Raw genomic sequence first — 7174 nt, 5'->3', positions numbered from 1 at the left:
GCAGCCACTTTGTCCAGGGGACAGATCCCTGTTGTCTGGAGTTCAGTTGTAATTCTGGGGGATCTCCAGGTCTCACCTGAGGCTGGCAACTCTAGGCCTGACAGCAGCCTCTGAGTGACTTGATACCATCCAACTTGGCTGCTTGCTACCATTCAACAGCAGCTACCCTATGAAAGCCAGTGTACTTTAGCGACTAGACCTTCCAAGCAGGGTCTGAGAGACCCAGATTCAGATCCCCACATTGATGTGGAAGTTCACTGAGTAATTTTAGACCAGTCACATACTTTCAGCCTAACCTGTCTCACAGGTAGGGTTGCCAAGTCGGGTGTTGCACCACAGCGGGGGACTCCCGGCTGGCATCTGGAGTGCGCAGGTTTTCCCAGAGTTTTCCCTTGGATGACCGTGGCCCCGCCCCCAGCGTGCTCGGCATGCCCACGTCATGGTGGGGCTCCCCCCGGGGCCCGATCCGCCACTGGCGGGAAATGGGCCTCTGTGGCGGGGGTTTCCCCGCCCCGCGGGGGGACTCGGCAAACCTACTCACAGGGTTGTTATGCAGATAAAAAGGTAGATAGGAGAAGCTGCTTTGGTGTCCACTGTGGAGAAAGACTATAGTTTTTGTAGGTAGAGGCTGCAGGAGGAGAGGAGATGGAAAGCTGAAGACGGAGCAGCAGATAAGCTTGAAGACAGAGGGACAGATAAATGTAGGTTGGCTGTTGGGTGGGAAGGGCATAGTGCCAACTCCAGGTAGGGAAATTCCTGGAGATGTGAAGGGCTGTAGCCTGGGGAGGGTGGGGTTTGAGGAGGGGATGGACCTCAAAAGGGTATAATGCTGTAGAGTCCACCCTCCAAAGCAGGCATTTCCCCCAGGGGAACTAGCATTGCCAGCCTCAAGTTGAGGGCTGGAGATCACCTGGAATTGCAACTGATCTCCAGATAACAGTGATCAGTCTCCCTGGAGAAAATGGCTGCTTTTGAGGGTGGACTCTATGACATCATATCCTGCTGAGTTTCCTTCCCTCCCTAGAGCCAGTTTGGTGTAGTGGTTAAGTGCACGGACTCTAATCTGGGAGAACCGGGTTTGATTCCCCACTCCTCCACTTGCACCTGCTGATGTGACCTTGGGTCAGTCGCAAGCTCTGGCACAGCTGTCCTTGAAAAAGAGCAGTGTGTGTCAGAGTTCTCTCAGCCCCACCCACCTCACAGGGTGCCTGTTGTGGGGAGGGGAAGGGAAAGGAGTTTGTAAGCCGCTCTGAGACTCCAAGTGAAGGGCGGGGTATAAATCCAATCTCTTCTTATTTATTTATTTGACTTATATCCCGCCCTTCCACATGGGCTTAGGGTGGCTAACAAGAGGCAAATGCCATACATAACAATAAAACCAAGTAAAACAATCAAATTACATTTTACATTTAAAATCGGTGCTCACAACAATATATCATCCGAGACGGGGACTCCAATGCAATACTGTCTCTTCTTGATCAGTCTTCACTCTGTTCTCCATTCCCAAGGCCAGTTCACGTCACGAAAATGGCAATGCGGTGGTGGTACAGTGACGGTGGCGACTCCTACTCAAAAGCCTGGCGGAAGAGCTCCGTCTTGCAGGCCCTGTGGAACTGCATAAGGTCCCGCAGGGCCCTGATCTCCTCCGGGAGCTCGTTCCACCAGATAGGAGCCACCACTGAAAAAGCCCTGGCCCTAGTCGCAGCATATTTAACATCTCTAGGGGCTGGGACGACCAAAAGATGTTTTGCCCCAGACCGTAGTGCCCTTGGGGGAACATATGGGGAAAGGCGGTCCCTTAGGTAAGCTGGACCCTGGCCGTGTAGGGCTTTATAGGTAAGAACCAGCACTTTGAAGCGGACCCGGTACACTATTGGTAGCCAGGCTGGACGTGATCCCGCCTAGAGAGACCCATCAACAGCCTGGCTGCTGCATTCTGCACCAGCTGCAGCTTCCGGATCTGCGACAAAGGGAGCCCCATGTAGAGAGCATTGCAGTAGTCTAACCTCGAGGTGACTGTCGCATGGATCACTGTGGCCAAGTCATCGTGGTCATAGTAGAGAGCCAACTGCGGTGCCAGCTGCAGATGGTAGAAGGCTGACTTGACAGTGGCTGTTACCTGGGCCTCCATCGTTAAAGAGGAGTCCAGGAGCACCCCCAAACTCCTAACCCTCGGCGCCGGCACAAAAGGCACCCCGTCGAAGGCCGGGAGAGGGAACCTTCTAAACACCACCCTCCCAAGGCTCCACCCCTCAAATCTCCAGGAATTTCCCAAGCTGGAACTGGCAACACTAAGAGAAACTGATCTCAGTAGTTGAGAGATCTGTCATGATTCCTGGAGAGCTACCGCTGCTCTGGATGAGGGGAAGCAGGGCGGCTGGGGGCATTGCTGCCACAATTGCTGCTGTGGGGGGTGGGGAGTCATTTCAGTCCAAGAGTAGTTTATATGTGCAAAGGGACTTAATTTCAGTCTGGGAGCCTTCCTTTCAATCCCAGGGCAGTTTATAAGGTCCCAGGGATCATCATTGTACTTTAGAGGCTGTCGTTCCAGTCTCAGAAAAATTATGCCATTCCTAGGAATCATCTTTCTACTCTGAGCACTGTCATCCCAGTACAAGAACATTTATGCTGTCATTTTAGTACCAAAGCAGTTTATATGGTCTCAGGAACTGCCATTCAATTCCAGAGGCTGTCATTCTGTCTCAGAGCAGTTTTCTGTGTCCAGGGGCCTTCATTCCAGTTTGGGGGCTGTCATATTTGTTCCCGCTACAGATTTGATCAGAATATTTTTTTCGGGTTGGGATGATCACAGGCATTGCATGACAAGGCTCTGGGCACCATCTAGATAGCTGTGCTGCCGCTTGGGCGGTGCAGCACAGTTGTTGTTTTTTAAAAAATTGCTTTGCGCATATGCACACAGCTGAATCAACGCCCCACTTGGACTCGCCATACTTCATTTTATTTACAGGCCCCTCCCACCAGCGAACAAAAGGAACCGGCGACATACTACCAAGCACTGGAGTCTATTATGAGTGCTTGAACGTTTAAACATTGCATTTATTCAGCACAGCATTGCTCACATGCACAAAAGCTAGGGGGAAAAACCTCATCGTGTGAAGGACGGTCAGATGACCTAATCACAATCATTGCAAGAGATGGCTGTCCAGATAGGCGAAATCGTGTATTCAAAAGCGCAAATACCCAGAAAGTACTTGATTTTCCTGGTGTCAGAAAACTCACGAGGGAACTGGGAGGATTGCGTGAGTGAGCCCACTTCAGTGCGGGAGACGGATTTGGGTGTCTGATCAGCAATTTTAAATGCGAGAGGGAACAGCGGTGAAACCCAATCAAAATGACCGTGTGACCACGGCCTATGTGGATCCAGGGTCCATCTTCTCACTCTGGGTGCTGTCATTCCAGTCCCATACCTCTTATACTACCCCCAAGGGCTGTCACTCCACTTTGAGGGCTGTCATTCAAGTCTCAAAATAGTTATCTGGGCCCAGGGCCTTCATTCAACACCAGGTCTTTCATTTCTATCCCAGAGCAATTTACATGGTCTCTGGGACTATCATTACACTATGGGGGCTGTCACTCCAGTCCCAGAATACTTATGCTACACCCAGGGCTGTCATTCTAGTCTGGGGCCAATAATTCCTATCCATGACCACTTTATCTGGGGCCAAGGACTGTCATTCCACTCTAAGGGTTCAGGTGGGTAGCCATGTTGGTCTGGAGCAGCAGAACAAAGTTTGAGTCTTAAAGGTGCCACTAGACTCAAACTTAGTTCTGCTCTAGGGGTTTTCATTCCCATACTAGAATTTGTATGCTAGTTCCAGGAACTGTTATTCCACAGTGGGTGGTGTCACTCCAGTTCCAGAATACAAAGCCACTCGTAAGGACCACCCTTCCATGCTGGGGGCTATAATTCCAGTCTCAGAGTACTCCCAGGGCTGCCATTCCTCTCTGGGGGGCATTATTTCAGTCCAAGCAGTTTATTTGGACCCAGAGACCATCAGTCCATTCTGGGGGCTGTCATTTCAGTCCCCAAACATTTATCTGAGTCCAGGGACTGCAGTTGCACTCTGGGGGCTTCATTTCAGTCTGCATTTATATGGTCCCAGGGGCCATCATTCTTCCCAGGCAGCTTGGTGTACAGTTAAAGTGTGCGGACTCTAATCTGGGAGAACCGGGTTTGATTCCCCACTCCCCCACTTGCACCTGCTGGATGACCTTGGATGAGCCATAGTTCTGATAAGAGCTGTTCTTGAAAAAAGAGCAGTTTCTGTCAGAGCTCTCTCAGCCCCACCTACCTCACGCAATGTTCCCTCTAAGCTGTGGAGTCTTGTGAGCAAAAATTCTACTTTGTGAGCAACTGGCATTAAAGTTGTGAGCGAGCGATTTGCCTGCTGCATAAATTAGCTTGCTCTGGGGCCACGTTTCCTGAGCTAAGACAAAAATGTGTGATCCAGAGGCTAAAAAACTGTGAGCTAGCTCACACTAACTCAGCTTAGAGGGAACAGTGCTCACAGGGTGTCTGTTGTGGGGAGAGGAAGGGAAAGGAGTTCGTAAACCGCTCTGAGACTCCCTTTGGTAGTGAAGGGCGGGGTATAAATCCAATCTCTCTCTCTTCTCTCTCCCTGGGGGCTTGTCATTCCAGGCCCAGAGCAGTTTTTCTGGTACAAGGGATGGTCTTTCCTCTCCAAGGGCTGTCTTTCCAGTCCCAGAACACGTATGCCATTTTCAGGGAGTGTCATTTCATTCCAGTCCCAGAGTAGGTTTTTTTCTGGTCTCAGGGATGGTTTTTCCGGGGTGGGGGGGGAGTATCATTCCAGTCCCAGAACAAATGCTACTCTCAGGGGCAATCATTCAATTCTGGAACCTGCCATTCCAGTCCCAAAATAGTTTATCTGGGCCTAGGGGACCTTATTCCACTCTGGGGCTTTCATTTTAGCACCGGAGCAGCTTATATAGTCCCAGGGTCGATTACTTTACTCTGTGGCCTGTCAGTCTAGTCCCAGAACATTTCGGCTACTTCTGGGGCCTCCCATTTTACTTTGGCAGCTATCATGACAGTCCCAGAGCAATGATTCCACACCCAGGGGCTGTTGTTCCACTCTGGGGCCTGTCCTTCCACCCCAGGAGCGATCATTCCACTGTGGGGGCTCTCATTCCAGTCCCAGAGCAGTTTATCATGGCCCAGGGACCATCATCCTAATCTGGGGATTTATTCCATGCCCAGTGCAGGTTTCTCAAAATCCGTTTGAGATTTTTATGTCCTGTAATGTTTTTCAATGGAGCCCATGCAAGTCAATTAGCATTCCCGACTCTCACTAGATCCAAAGGCCCTTCAGGCATATCCTTTTTTCCTCCAGTGGGCATTCTTTTCATTCCTTTCCGTACATCTCCTTTTGTCCTGGCAATGGCTTGGTGTCTTTCGGGAGCAGCCGGGGAAAAGGGCACCGGGGAACCTTCCTGCAGCCACCGACTCACCGGGGAGCCCCCGCGCCCGCCCCAGCGATCGCTTCCCCTCCCTTGTCTCGCACCGCCTCCTTCAAAGCTTCGACTCGCGCCGCTAGTGCGAGTTGTCCCCCAGTCCGACGGGAAGGCTCCGCGCCCTGAGCAGAGGGCCCTGCCTCCGGAGAGGGAAGCAACAAGCGCGAGCATGGCGAGCCCGGTCGCGCAACGCTTTTCCTCCATGCCGCCTTTCCTTTCTCTGCCACCGCCCCTGACGCTGCGCTCCCCCCCCCCCCCCCCCGACGTATCTTCTGGCGCTCCCTGCTGAAAGAGAGACCGCGGCGCAGATGGCCACGGCGTCCACAGCCAGCCGCCTGCTTAGCCAACGCCGGCGGCGCCATAGCTTGCAGTCCTTCGCGGTCCCAGGAATCGAGGGCAGGAAAGCCGGCGAGCCCTCCGGGAGCGTTCGGGAAAGGCAGAACGCAGGACAGCGAGTCTTCTCCCCCGCCCCGCCCCCCCACCATCCCCATCCCCATCCCCATCCCCTCCCAGCCGGTGGCGGCGCAGGTGAAGCGTGCCTCCATCGGACACTTCCCCGGGGTCAGTGCAACAGCTTCCTGCAGGTTCGCAGCAGGTCTCGGCGGCTGGTGGACGCGCAGATCGGCGCTGGACCGGCTGGGCATCGTGGTCGGCCCCGGATCAATTGGGACTGCTTTTACTTTTGTTTGATTCCTTCCGTCTCCTGTACATAAAAAGGACCAGCTCCGACCTCCTCGCTCCCCTCTCCAAGATTCCCGGAGCGCAACCGCCGCAACTCCGTCCCTGCCTTTGCAGAGCCAGCCCCTCAATTGTCATTGGTCTAGGGAGGCCCCCGTGGGCGGAGACAGGCGAGCCGGTATTAAAAATCACATGGGTCGTCCTCAAAAGAGAGGCAGTAGCTTATTCCGTTGTTTCACTTGTAAAGGGTACAGCCAGCGGCAGGCCGGGAATAGGAAACTTGGGGATGGTTTGGCTCAGTTCTGGATCGTGTTTTCTTTTAACAATATAATTGCCCCGCTTAAAATCCACCGACAGGTAAGGAAGACTTTCTTTTCAACCTAGAACTTTCTCGTACCTATTATTATATAATTTCCAAGCTACCCCAACAGTAGGTGCACAGTTAAGATTTAATATAAAATTATACTAGGTCTCCAAGAGTGTCTTAAACAACGTTCTGGTTTATATTGCTTGCCGGAAGGTGGTGGGGGGAGATCCCAGTCTATAAACTTGGTTTCAAGCACCATGTCCACCTTCTAATCCCAGTAGCATCTGAAATAGTTGCAAGTAGATTGAGTTGCAGTTGCTGAGCGCTAGACTGTGCTCACGGCTTGCACCGGATCAAATTTATCTCTACAATCAACTACTTAGAATAGACGTTCATGAAGAATACTTGCCTGCTACCCTGAGCTGTGGATTTCATTTGCTGTTTTCCTTACTGTGCCTATGATTGCAAATATGCTGTGACTCCGAGAAAGGCCACAGCATTTAAGCCCCCCCCCCCCCATTGCTTTAAAGTAGCTTTCGGAACAGCCTTAAAATGTTCCATGTTGACTGCTCTTTTTCATGGACACACCAAAGCCACTTCTGAATTTTTCTTTCCTTGTTTTATGTAAAAATTACTCTCTGTGTGAGAGACAAGAACCTGAACTGAAAGAAAAAAGGTTGTCAAATGTAGTCT

The 7174-nt window shown here is 51.8% G+C and overlaps 1 protein-coding gene across 1 annotated transcript in view; it reads left to right on the top strand.

Moving 5' to 3' along the window:
* Positions 1 to 6397: 6397 nt before the first annotated feature.
* The window catches only part of KCNJ2 (potassium channel, inwardly rectifying subfamily J, member 2), a 10657-nt gene continuing 9880 nt past the window's right edge, over positions 6398 to 7174 (top strand). Inside the window, exon 1 of the mRNA XM_015425799.1 lies at positions 6398 to 6531. The gene's annotated coding sequence lies outside the window, so the exon portion shown is untranslated. The remainder of the gene's footprint in view (positions 6532 to 7174) is intronic.

This window comes from Gekko japonicus, unplaced genomic scaffold (genome assembly GCF_001447785.1).
Source record: "Gekko japonicus isolate JY-2015 unplaced genomic scaffold, Gekko_japonicus_V1.1 scaffold642, whole genome shotgun sequence".
NCBI classification, from domain to species: domain Eukaryota; kingdom Metazoa; phylum Chordata; class Lepidosauria; order Squamata; family Gekkonidae; genus Gekko; species Gekko japonicus.
The sequence above is the reverse complement of the archived record's forward strand: the minus strand, read 5'-3'. Positions and strand labels throughout refer to the sequence as shown.